Genomic DNA, 11857 nt, shown 5'->3' with positions numbered 1-11857 from the left:
AAGCCAGGAATAGAAAATATTTTTAGCAGCAGGCGACTGACCACATGAAGCCAGTGCTAATTAAGAAGCTGAGTAACACTGCGGTGTCACAACAAACATAGTAATGTAACTGGCTAACATAATACTTGTGGAGCTTTGACTATGTGCAGACACTGTGCTACCTTCCTTCATTTCATACTTAAAACAACCCTGAGAATGAGCTTTCATTATTACACTAATATATAAGCAATGAAGTCAAGACTCAGAGAGTTTAAATTACTTGCCCAAGGACACATAGTTATGGAGACCGAAAAGAAACCCTCTAATTCTGCCTGTTTTTCTCAAGAACTCCCTCACCCAGCCTCTTGCAGGCCAACGAGGAGACAGAAAGAGTCTTGTATCTACTATCTCATAGGGCCTGAATGATGGAGCCTTTCATGAGGTAGGCTGGGATCAAGACCTTTCTCAGTTACTTTGTCAGAATCAGGCTTCAACAGTACGTGAACTGAGAACTTCCAGATGTTCAAGCTGAATTTAGAAAAGGCAGGGGAACCAGAGATCAAATTGTCAACATCCATTGGATCACGGAAAAAGCAAGAGAGTTCTAGAAAAGCATCTGCTTCATTCACTACGCTAAAGCCTTTCATGGTGTGGATCACAATAAACTGTGGAAAACTCTTAAAGAGATGGGAATACCAGAACACCTTACCTGCCTCCTGAAAAACCTGTATGCAGGTCAAGAAGTAACAGTTAGGACTGGACATGGAACAACAGATTGATTCCAAATTGGGAAAGGAGTACGTCAGGGCTGTATATTGTCCCCCTGCTTATTTAACTTATATGCAGGGTACATCATGAGAAACTCTGGGCTGGAGGAAGCACAAGCTGGAATCAAGATTGCTGGGAGAAATATAAATAACTTCAGATATGCAGATGACACCACCTTTACGGCAGAAAGCAAAGAATTAAAGAGCCTCTTGATGAATGTGAAAGAGGAGAGTGAAAAGGCTGGCTTAAATCTCAACATTCAAAAAATGAGGACCATGACATCTGTTCCCATCACTTCATGGCAAATAGATGGGGAAACAATGGAAACAGTGAGAGATTTTATTTTCTTGGGCTCCAAAATCACTGCAGATGGTGACTGCAGATATGAAATTAAAAGACGCTTGTTCCTTGGCAGAAAAGCTATGACCAACCTAGACAATATATTAAAAAACAGAGACATTATTTGGTCGACAAAAGTCTGTATAGTCAAAGCTATGTTTTTTCCAGTAATGAGAGTTGGACCATAAAGAAGGCTGAAAGCCTAAGAATGATGCTTTTGAAATGTGGTGCTAGAGAAGACTCTTGAGAGTCACTTGTACTGCAAGGAGATCAAACCAGTCCATCCTAGAGGAAATGAGTCCTGAATATTCATTGGAAGGACTGATGTTGAAGCTGAAGCTCCAGTACTTTGGCCACCTGATGCGAAGAGCTGACTCATTATAAAAGACCCTAATTCTGGGAAAGACTGAAGGCAGGAGGAGAAGGGGACACCAGAGGATGAGATGAATGGATGGCATCACTGACTTACTGGAAACGAGTTTGAACAAGCTCTGAGAGATGGCGAAGGACAGGGAAGCCTGACGTGCTGCAGTTCACGGGGTTGCAAAGAGTCAGATACGACTGAGTGACTGAACAGTTACTCAGGGGATTCACTGACTTTTCCTAATTTTAGGTCTAAAATTCCTAAGAAAGCAGAATCTCTAAAAATACAGCCAGGTCTCAAGTCAGCTTATTGTTTGACTTTTCTTTGAATTCCAAATAAGTCTTCTTTATTAGCAAATTTATTAGCACAATGGATGCCCTCAGGGTCTGCCGTGCTGGGTGTTTTTTTTGAAAATCATCTGGCTTTTGAAAATAATTGCTAAGTGTTCCATTTTCATTTAATTCCATCCTTCTCTCAAAGATGACTTTCCCATTGTATTGTATTTTAAGTTTTTTAAAACCTGAAACCACTCAACGTTCTTTTGAACTAGGAAATAGCTTTCAAAATTGTTACACTGGTTGAGGCTCTCCTGTCAGAAAGGCTGTTGGAAGAAGATTCTAGACTATTCCTGTGTTTCACAGACATGTCTGCTCTTACAAGGACCTGTACTCCTTATGAAATAAAACACCTATGCCTTGGACCCTAGAGACTCAGGTTCAGTAAATATCCAGTGAGGCTCAAGAATTTGTATGTTTGGGAGAATGGCATTGAAACATGTAAAATATCATGTATGAAACGAGTTGCCAGTCCAGGTTCGATGCACGATACTGGATGCTTGGGGCTAGTGCACTGGGACGACCAAGAGGGATGGTATGGTGAGGGAGGAGGGAGGAGGGTTCAGGATGGGGAACACATGTATACCTGTGACGGATTCATTTTGATATTTGGCAAAACTAATACAATTATGTAAAGTTTAAAAATAAAATTAAATTAAAAAATAAATAAAAAAGCTCAAAAAAAAAAAAAAAAAAAGACTTTGTATGTTTAAAACAAGTGCCCAGGTGACCCCTGCTCAGGCAAGTGTGGGAACCCTGTCGGGGAGAGGAGGCTATTGGAGGGATACCTGGAGCTTGGGCTTCTGACCTTGTTTCTGTCACAGACCTGTGTGAGCTCGGGTGAGGCCAGTTTAACTTTTTAAAATTTACTATTAAAGTTTAAAAAAATTTATTAGGGTATAGTTGCTTTAGAATGTTGTGTCCGCTCCTGGTGTACAATGAAGTGAATCAGCCGTATGTATACATGTCTACCTGCCTCTGGCTCCTCCCTGCCCCGCTGCTTCTTCCCCACCCCACCGTCCCGGTCCTCACAGGGCACACGCGCTGAGCTCCCTGTGCTATACACAGCTCCCACGGTCAGTTTCAGACGTTATAGTGGATCCACGTCCACTCTAGTCTCCCAGTTTATCCACCTTCCCTCCCTCGCCCCCTGTCCACGTCTGTTCTCTGCGTCTCTGTTTCCTGCCCTGCAAAGAGGTTCATCTGTACTATTTTTCTAGATTCAGTAATTCAAATATTTCATGTGATGTTTTGAGGCAAACACATTGGGGTCTGAGGTCTTGTTTGCAAGTTGTTCAATTCTTTTTTTACAGAATGGATGTTTTGGATTGAGGTCTAGTTGATGTACATACAATATTATGTAACTTTCAGGTATATGGCACAGTGATTCACAATTTTAAAGGCTATAGGTCGTTTGTAAAATATTATTATTTTATAAAATATTGGCTCTGTTCTGCATGCTGCCTCCTTGCAGCTCGTTTTGCATGTAGTCATCTGCACTTCTGAATCCCCTACTTTGTTCATTTCTTCACGGAGCATCTGTGGAGCATCTCCGAGGCTGGAGTCTCTGCGGCCAGCAATGGGTCTCCTCGGCCTTTCAGGCCTCTGTCTGCTCCCCGAGGCTGCCTCTACCCAGAGCCCGGGCTGTGAGAAGTCGGGGCCGGAGCGGTGGCCTCCTGTGGCCTGGCCCTGTCAGCTTCCTTAGCACCCAGCCTGCGGTGGAGGGGAAGACTCCTCACAGAGGGACTCTCGGTTGTCCCTTCACCAGAGTCACGGCTTCCGCCTGGCCTTAGGGAGTGCCATGCTCTGCTCTGCGGGTGTGACGGCTGGGAGCTGGTCCCTCCTGGGAGTCAGGCCTTCCACTTCATCAAAGGGCCTGAGAGCCACTTGGCCTCGGTCTACTCACTCCTGGAACAAAGGGGTCTTGTCTCACTCCTTGTCCCCCTCCCCCACTTACTCTTCCGACCAGCAGGCGCGTGGTCAGCTCCCCTGGGGCTCTAGCGCTGTGAGCCGGCGGCAGGTGGGGCTGCGGCGTTTCAGTTCCGGGTAGTTTGCTGACCTTCTGCTGTGGCAGCCAGGCTGCAGAGATGGACAAGATGCTGCTTTGCTGGGGGCCGGCAGTCCAGGGTCTGATGGTCTGTGCTCTCTCGCTGTGTGACCTGGAGCAATTTTTTTGACCCTTCTGAGCCTCAGATTCCTCATTTGTGATCTAGGGGTAATGAAAGTACCAATCTTGTGGGGTTATGGTGAGAAATAAATGGCCACATGCAGATAAAGCATTTTAAATAGTGCTTGGCATACCAGCGGACTATAGCATCCATATGGTGCTCTAGGGGCTTCCCTGGTAGCTCAGCTGGTAAAGAAGCCGCTTGCAATTCAGGAGACCCTGGTTCAATTCCTGGGTCAGGAAGATGTGCTGGAGAAGGGATAGGCTACCCACTCTAGTACTCTGGGGTTTCTCTGGTGGCTCAGCTGGTAAAGAATCCACTGCAATGCAGGAGCCACAGGAGATGTGTGTTTGATTCCTGGGCGGGGAAGATCTGGAGGAGGGCATGGCAATTTTTAATTGGAGAAAAATTGCTTTACAATGTTGTGTTGGTTTCTGCCATATGTCAGCCCACTCCAGTATTGGTGCCTGGAGAATCCCATGGGTAGAGGAGCCTGGTAGGCTACAGTCCAAAGGGTGGCCAAGAGTCAGACACCCCTGGAGCACCTGAGCACGCACGAAACCATGGTGCTCTAGAGCAGTGGTCCCTAGCATTTTGGGCACCAGGGATCAATTTTGTGGAAGACAGTTTTTCCACGGACCCTGGGGATGGTTTGGGGATGATTCAAATGCATTACATTTATTGTGCACTCTATTTCTATTATTATCATATCGGTTCCACCTCAGATCATCAGGCATTAGATCCCAGAGGTTGGGGACCCCTGCTCTAGAGGCTGCCCCTTGTGTGAACTCAACAAGATAAAGCTGGCGCTCAGAGCCTTATTCAGCTCTGGCTACTTTTCCTGTTTTTCAAGCTTTACTTTAAACCATTGATCCACCCACAGCTTGCACTGATGTCCTTCAGCAGCTGCTGCTCTCTGACCCCTGTTTGTCATCTTCTTCTTTCTGTTTCCCATCCTCAGGTCAAGAAAGCATATGATTTCTCCTAAATTTACTTCCTCTGGGGGTACAGAGCCCCAGTCAAGCTCAGAGAGTTTGGAGAAGCATTCAGTTCAGTTCAGTTCAGTTCAGTTGCTCAGTCATGTCGGACTTTTTGCGACCCCATGAATCCCAGCATGCCAGGCCTCCCTGTCCATCACCAAATCCCAGAGTTCACTCAGACTCACGTCCATCGAGTCAGTGATGCCATCCAGCCATCTCATCCTCTGTCCTCCCCTTCTCCTCCTGCCCCCAATCCCTCCCAGCATCAGAGTCTTTTCCAGTGAGTCAGCTCTTCACATGAGGTGGACAAAGTACTGGAGTTTCAGCTTTAGCATCATTCCTTCCAAAGAAATCCCAGGGCTGATCTCCTTCAGAATGGACTGGTTGGATCTCCTTGCAGTCCAAGGGACTCTCAAGAGTCTTCTCCAATACCACAGTTCAAAAGCATCAATTCTTTGGCGCTCAGCCTTCTTCACAGTCCAACTCTCACATCCATACATGACCACTGGAAAAACCATAGCCTTGATTAGACGGACCTTTGTTGGCAAAGTCATGTCTCTGCTTTTGAATATGCTATCTAGGTTGGTCATAACTTTCCTTCCAAGGAGTAAGCGTCTTTTAATTTCATGGCTGCCGTCACCATCTGCAGTGATTTTGGAGCCCCCAAAATAAAGTCTGACACTGTTTCCCCATACTCAATTGTTTTTACTATTTTTTCTAATTTTTAATTGGAGAATAATTGCTTTATAATGCCATACCGCAACATGAATCAGCCATAGGTATAACATGTGTGCCCTCACTCTTGAACCTCCCTCCCATTCCCCCCCACTCCCCCCGCCTCCATTCCCCCATCCCATCCCACTTCTCCGTGTTGTCACAGATCACTGGGTTGAGCTCCTTGTGTTATATGGCAATTTCCTACTAGCTAGCTATTTTACAAATGGTGATGTATATGTTTCAATGCTCCTCTCTCAATTCATCCCATGCTCTCCTTCTCTCATGTGTCCACAAGTCCATTCTTTATGTCTGCATCTCTTTCCTGTCCTCAAATAGGTTTATCAGTACCATTTTTCTAGATTCCATATATAATAAACATTTTTTTGACCCATTGCCTGATTTTGCTCTGTTTTTCGGTCACCGCAGAGCAGTGAGTAGAGTCCCCTGTGCTGTACTTGGTTTTTCTGAAATGCCTGGCATGTGGTACCATGCTTACTTTGGGGGCTGACCCCTTCAGAATCCCGCTGTCACGTGATTCTGGGTTGTGGGCGCGAGTGGCAGGGAAAGCTTCAGTGTGGATGAAAGCACTGGCTTTCCCAGAAGAGCCAGGGGGCCCTCCTGGGCTCACTCTGGCTGGCCGTGGCTGGCCCTTGTTGTGGGGAGTGAGGAGAAGAAGCGACATGACTGAGCACAGAGTTGCCAAGGGGCCTGGAGAATCCCCTGCTGGATAATCCCATCATTGAAGACAGGGTGAGCTGCAGTGTGTGTGTCTCATCACGGGCAAGCCTCGTGAAACACACTATGAATTAGAAATATTTGAGGCTTATCTTTATGAGCTGCTTTTTAAACTGAGAGTGGAAAAGAGAAGCTTTGGTTCAAAATGAAAGTTCAGTGCCATGAGCAGGTGAATCTCTTTTGCTTGTCTTTAGGGACTGAAAAAACCTCTGTCCTTCTTTCGTCTTTTTCTTTTATAAAATTTCTAATGAATCTGACAAAGTGGTATCTTTTTACAGTTACCATTTTTTCTCCTTTCCTTCGTCTCTTGAGCAGCACAGTTATTTATGAAACAGAAGCCTGCAGTGATCTTGACCTTGCCTCCAGTGGCCTGGGTCAAGCCATGTGCAGTGGTGGGGCTCAGGTAGAAGAGGTCAGCCTGATGCAGCCCTGGCTAGGGACAGGGCAACCGTTGGACATGGATAGGGGACTGCCTCGGTCCCATTGGGGGTTTTGTGGCTTGCTTCACTGGCTTTATTAATGTCCCTGTCCCTGAAACATAACGTGAGGAGTTTAAACTGACTGGAGTGAGTCTTTTGTGGGTGCTGAAACTCAAGGTCTGCTCCTCTCCTGACTTTTCATCTCTGCTTTCCCTTGAACCTTCTTCATCATCACAGACATTATCTACTGTCAAGAGAGAGTCCTTCACATTTATGTTGGTTATTGTTGGCAAAGTTACATTTTTTTTAACATTTATGCTGAATGCCACTCGTGATATTAAAAAAAAATATTGGTGCTTGGAGTTCTCTTGATAAGCATTCTGATCTGAATTTATCAGCAAACCAGAGGAATCTTGCAGTGGAGTTTATGTTGTTTACTCTGGGACAAAGTGAAAGTGAGAATGTTAGTCACTAAGTCGTGTCTGACTCTTTGCGACCCCATGCACTGTAGCTGGCCAGGCTCCGCCGTCCACGAGATTCTTCAGGCAAGATTACAGGAGTGGGTTGCCATGCCTTCCTCTAGGAGATTTTACCATCCCAAGGATCGAACCTGTGTCTCCTGCATCTCCTGCATTGCAGGCAGATTCTTTATGGTCTGAGCCACCAGGGAAGCCACTCTAGGAAAGGAGGGGGCCTAATTCAGAGGTCCTCAATGATGGTTTGACTACAGTGTGCTGTGCTGAAATTCTGTGCCCTCGCTGTTAGGAGCTCCCCTCCACCATCAGAGCCCCACATTCTTTGTATCAACTCACAGTATAATACAGGCTTAGGTAATATCAGAAAATTGGATGTGGGTGAAACCAGGAAGGGCCTGGGAAAGAACTATATTTCAGAGACCAGGCAGACCTGTTAGGGAGGGCAGGTCATGCATCCCAGGGGTGGGGGGTACCGTGAGGCAGGAAGGTGCTTGGTGGCCTCTGGTCCTATGCCCCTGGGCTTCATGTGACCTCTCCAGCACTGATTCCCACCGTGTTCATTTGACATTGTGCTCTAACCCCCTCAGCTGTCTTTTACTCTCTCTAATGTGCAGCCCTCTGTTGCCTCGGGACCTTGGCACGTGGTTCCTTCAACACTTGTCTGCCTACCTTCCTCCCACCCCTCTCCAGCTCTCTCAGGGTCGCCTTCCTTCGCTCCACTCCCATAGGTCAGATCCCCTGTGATGTGCTTTCTGGCACCCTGGGCCTTTTCCTTCTTGGCATCTAGAGTAGTTAGTGTGTTTCTTTGTTGGGTTATCAGCTTTTTGTCTTTAACCACGAGGTCAAAGATGGTCAGTTGTGCTGACTGCTGCAGAGGACAGGGTGCTTGGTGCACAGAGAGTGTTCAGTAAGCATGAGTCTGGATGGACCAATGGGAAGAAAGAATGGCTCCTTGGTGGTCTCAGTGTCTGTGATGGTGTAGACCTTGGTGGTGTGGTCCCTCTGATGGTGGAGACCCTGTGTATTTTCCATGGCTTGACTGCTTCCACGCTCTAGCTGACCATGTGCTGATTGGGACTTGTTGCAGCATCTTTCAAGACAGTGGACTAAAGGGGAGAAGGTGATGATACACAAAGACAATACAGTAACTGAAAAATATTTTGTTTAAGATACAAGTACATGCATCCCCATAAACTCCCTGTGAAACTTCTTTAGTATAAACATTTCACAGACAGAAGCGCTAAGGCTCAGGAAAAAGTTGAAAGGAGAAGAACATCTGCTTCTCAGATTTCCAATTTCAAATGTGATGATTTGAATGGAGTATTCTGACCCACGTCATTTTTACTGTCTAGTTGTGTTGGTGAAGGACCAGCATTCTGAACCTAGAGAGGCTGAACGCCTGGGCTCCATCTCCTCAAGAGTTGCCTCCTGCCTCTTCTGCAGGGTTTAGAGTTGCATCCTTGAAAAGGCTGCGAGTCTTCTTTCTAGTACCAGCAGGATGGCCTATGCTTCCCAGAAGCAGATTCTGAGACCAAGGTCCACATGCAGGAGATTTATTGAGGAAATGATCCCAGGAAAAACCACTAAGGGGGTGGAGAGGCAAGATGCGGAGGGTGAAAGAGAAAAGCAAGGATGGCATTTCAGCTTGATCCCACCAGGGAACTCAGAGTTTGTCCTCACACAAGGCAAGAGAGCTGGACTTTCGTACTGTACCTGGCATTCTCCAGACTCCAGTAGCCTGAGGTGTCGCCTAAGAGAGGTCCAGGAGCAGGCTGTCAGAGGCCAAAGAACACAGTGGCCAGGAGAAGAGCAGTCAGAAAAGAGAAGGGGGACCGAGGACGTGTAGGGAGCACTGACAATGTCCGGGAGAGATAAGAAATTACGCAACAATGCAGTAAACAGATCTCACATGAAAGTATGTTCACATGCTCTCTCATTAGTTCTAATAACATACTGTTTATTTAAGCTGACTCTATGGGCTTCCCCAGTGGTGCTACTGGTGCCTGCCAATGCAGTAGACACAAGAAACACGGGTTTGTCCTGGGTCAGGAAGATCCCCTGGAGGAGGGCATGGCAACCCACTCCAGTATTCTTGCCGAGAGAATCCCATGGACAGAGGAGACTGGAGGGCTATGGTCCATAGAGGTGCCAAGAGTCAGACATGACTAAAGTGACTTCGCACACAGGCATATGTCAAATATTGTGTAAGTGCTTTACATATATTATCTCTAATTACTATGATATTCCTATAATAATGTTACTATAATTACTCTTCTTATTGTACGGGTGAGGAAACTGACTTCCTTTTTAGATATTTGAAATAAAACTTTATTCTGCTTCTAAACGAAAAGGAATGGGAATGACAGTAACAAACAAGATTTCACCTCTCAATAATGTCATGTGACTATGCTGCTGCTGCTAAGGCGCTTCAGTCGTGTCCAACTCTGTGCGACCCCGTGGACAGCAGTCCACCAGGCTCCCCTGTTCACAGGAGTCTCTAGGCAAGAACACTGGAGTGGGTTGCCATTTCTTTCTCCATGTCATGTGACTATAGCAGTTTTATACTTGAAACTCAAGGAGGAACAATTGTGTTCCAAATCACCTAAATATGCAGGTCCAAAAATGAAAGTTTTTTTTTTTTTTAACTGCCACATTCACTCCAAAGCCCATCCACCTCCTTCAGCACCCAAACATTAAGCACATGTTCTGCTTAGCTATGTAATAAAGTGGCGAACACGCTGCACCGCTGACATCACGGGATACTTGCCTATAAAACTAGACTTCCGACGCTGGGCCCCAGCCTCACCTTCCCACAGGCCAGCATCTTCATCTCTGCAACCTCTAAGCCCTGCTTGTCCCGCACTGCCAAGCCTGGGTCCCTGACCGCCCCTGGCGGGGCAAGAGCAGGCATGGCGACGAGCTCCACGTTAGGGTCTCCGATCAGTTTTCTAGCAAGCCAGAGGAAGGGCTCTTCAAAGCTGTAGTTACTTTTGGCAGAAATGTCATTGTACTGAAGAGTCTTCTTTTGGTGGAAGGCAGATGATTTTGCCTCAGCCTTTCTGTCCTTAACGTCCACTTTGTTGCCACATAACACCATCGGGATGTTCTCACACACTCATGCCAGATCTCTATGCCAGTTAGGCACTTTCTTGTAAGTAACTCTCGATGTTACATCAAACATTGTAACGGCACACTGAGTTTGTATATGATAGCCCTCTCTCAGTCCACCCGATTTCTCCTGACCAGCTGTATCCCATACTTTGAACGTAATACGTCCTCTGTTGGTATGGGACACAAGAGGATGGACCTCAACACCCCAGGTAGCTACATACTTCTCAAATTCACCAGTCAGATGACGTTTCACGGACATAGTTTTTCCAGTACCACCATCACCAATACCAGTTTGAACTGAACTTGGGGTTCTCCTTGGGCAGCCATCACGATGTTGCTTCCAGAATCATCTCCGCACCTGTCTGACTGAGCAAAACTGACTTTAAAGAATTCAAATGGCTTGCCCAAATTCTCACAGATAGAAGTAACTTTCAGGCTTAGGCTGACAGGACCGTAACTCCAAACTTTCAAGCAATACCTTAAAGCCATCATTACGCTCCCAGGCAAATTCAGAAGGACATGGATGGATGTAAGTACTCCTCCTGAGGTGCAGTGTTAATACAGTATTTTAAGTCCTCTGAAGGTTTGACAGGGCCACCTTGCTCTCCATTTGTTGAAGGCTGCCTTCGGATAGACAGGAAGAGGGCAGAATGGAGGGAGCACAGTGGGGACACAGATCACACAGCTTTCCCATGGAAAGACTCCCCCCATCCCTACTGCCTGCCTCCTCCTTCCATGGCCGCCATGGTGAACCCTTGAGGTGGGTTCCGCCAGCTGGGCTGAGAGCCACTCTTCAGCTCTCACGTGGAAGGGAGACTCAGCTTTTTATAACACTCACACTTTAAGCAATGATCCAGATTATCCCCAAGAATTCCAGAAACACTGGACAAGTTTTTCTCAGGAAGCTGTGACGTGAGTGTCTGAGCAGAGGCTCTGAGTCCAGGTGCTCCTTGCAGATCCAGGAGCTGCTGAGGTTCCTCCTCATCAGGGAGCAGTGGTTCTCCTTAGAGTAAAAGGAGAGAATGTAACAGAGGGTCAAGGGCAGACCCTGGCCCGGGGCATGTGCTCTGAAACTGATAGCTGTTATTTTTGGATGTGACTTAGGAATTTTGTTTAGGTAAGATGTTTGCTGGGCCACTGTACTGAAATATCCTAGACTGGGTGGCTCACACAACAGTAATTTCTGTCTCACAGTTCTGGAGGTTGGAAGTCAGAGGTCAGGGTGTCAGCAGGGTTGGTTTCTTCTCCTTGCTTATAGATGGCCATCTTCTCTCTCTGTCTTTGCTCAGTCTTTCTTCTGTGTGTGTGTACCAGTTTCCCTTTATTATAACGGTACTGGTCAGGTTGGATTAGGGTCGACCCACATGACTTTACTTATCTTAATTATTTTTTTAAAGCTTGATCTCCAAATACAGCAACGTTCTGAACTACTGGGGGATCAGGACTTTTAACACTTAAATTTTCAG

At 46.5% G+C, this 11857-nt stretch overlaps 1 pseudogene; it reads right to left on the bottom strand.

Annotated features, from left to right (window-relative positions):
• Positions 1–10047: 10047 nt before the first annotated feature.
• LOC113899670 lies at positions 10048–10718 on the bottom strand (annotated as a pseudogene).
• Between the last annotated feature and the right edge of the window lie 1139 nt (positions 10719–11857).

The sequence above is a fragment of the Bos indicus x Bos taurus genome, chromosome 10 (genome assembly GCF_003369695.1).
Source record: "Bos indicus x Bos taurus breed Angus x Brahman F1 hybrid chromosome 10, Bos_hybrid_MaternalHap_v2.0, whole genome shotgun sequence".
NCBI classification, from domain to species: domain Eukaryota; kingdom Metazoa; phylum Chordata; class Mammalia; order Artiodactyla; family Bovidae; genus Bos; species Bos indicus x Bos taurus.
This window is presented reverse-complemented; position numbering and strand designations above follow the sequence as displayed.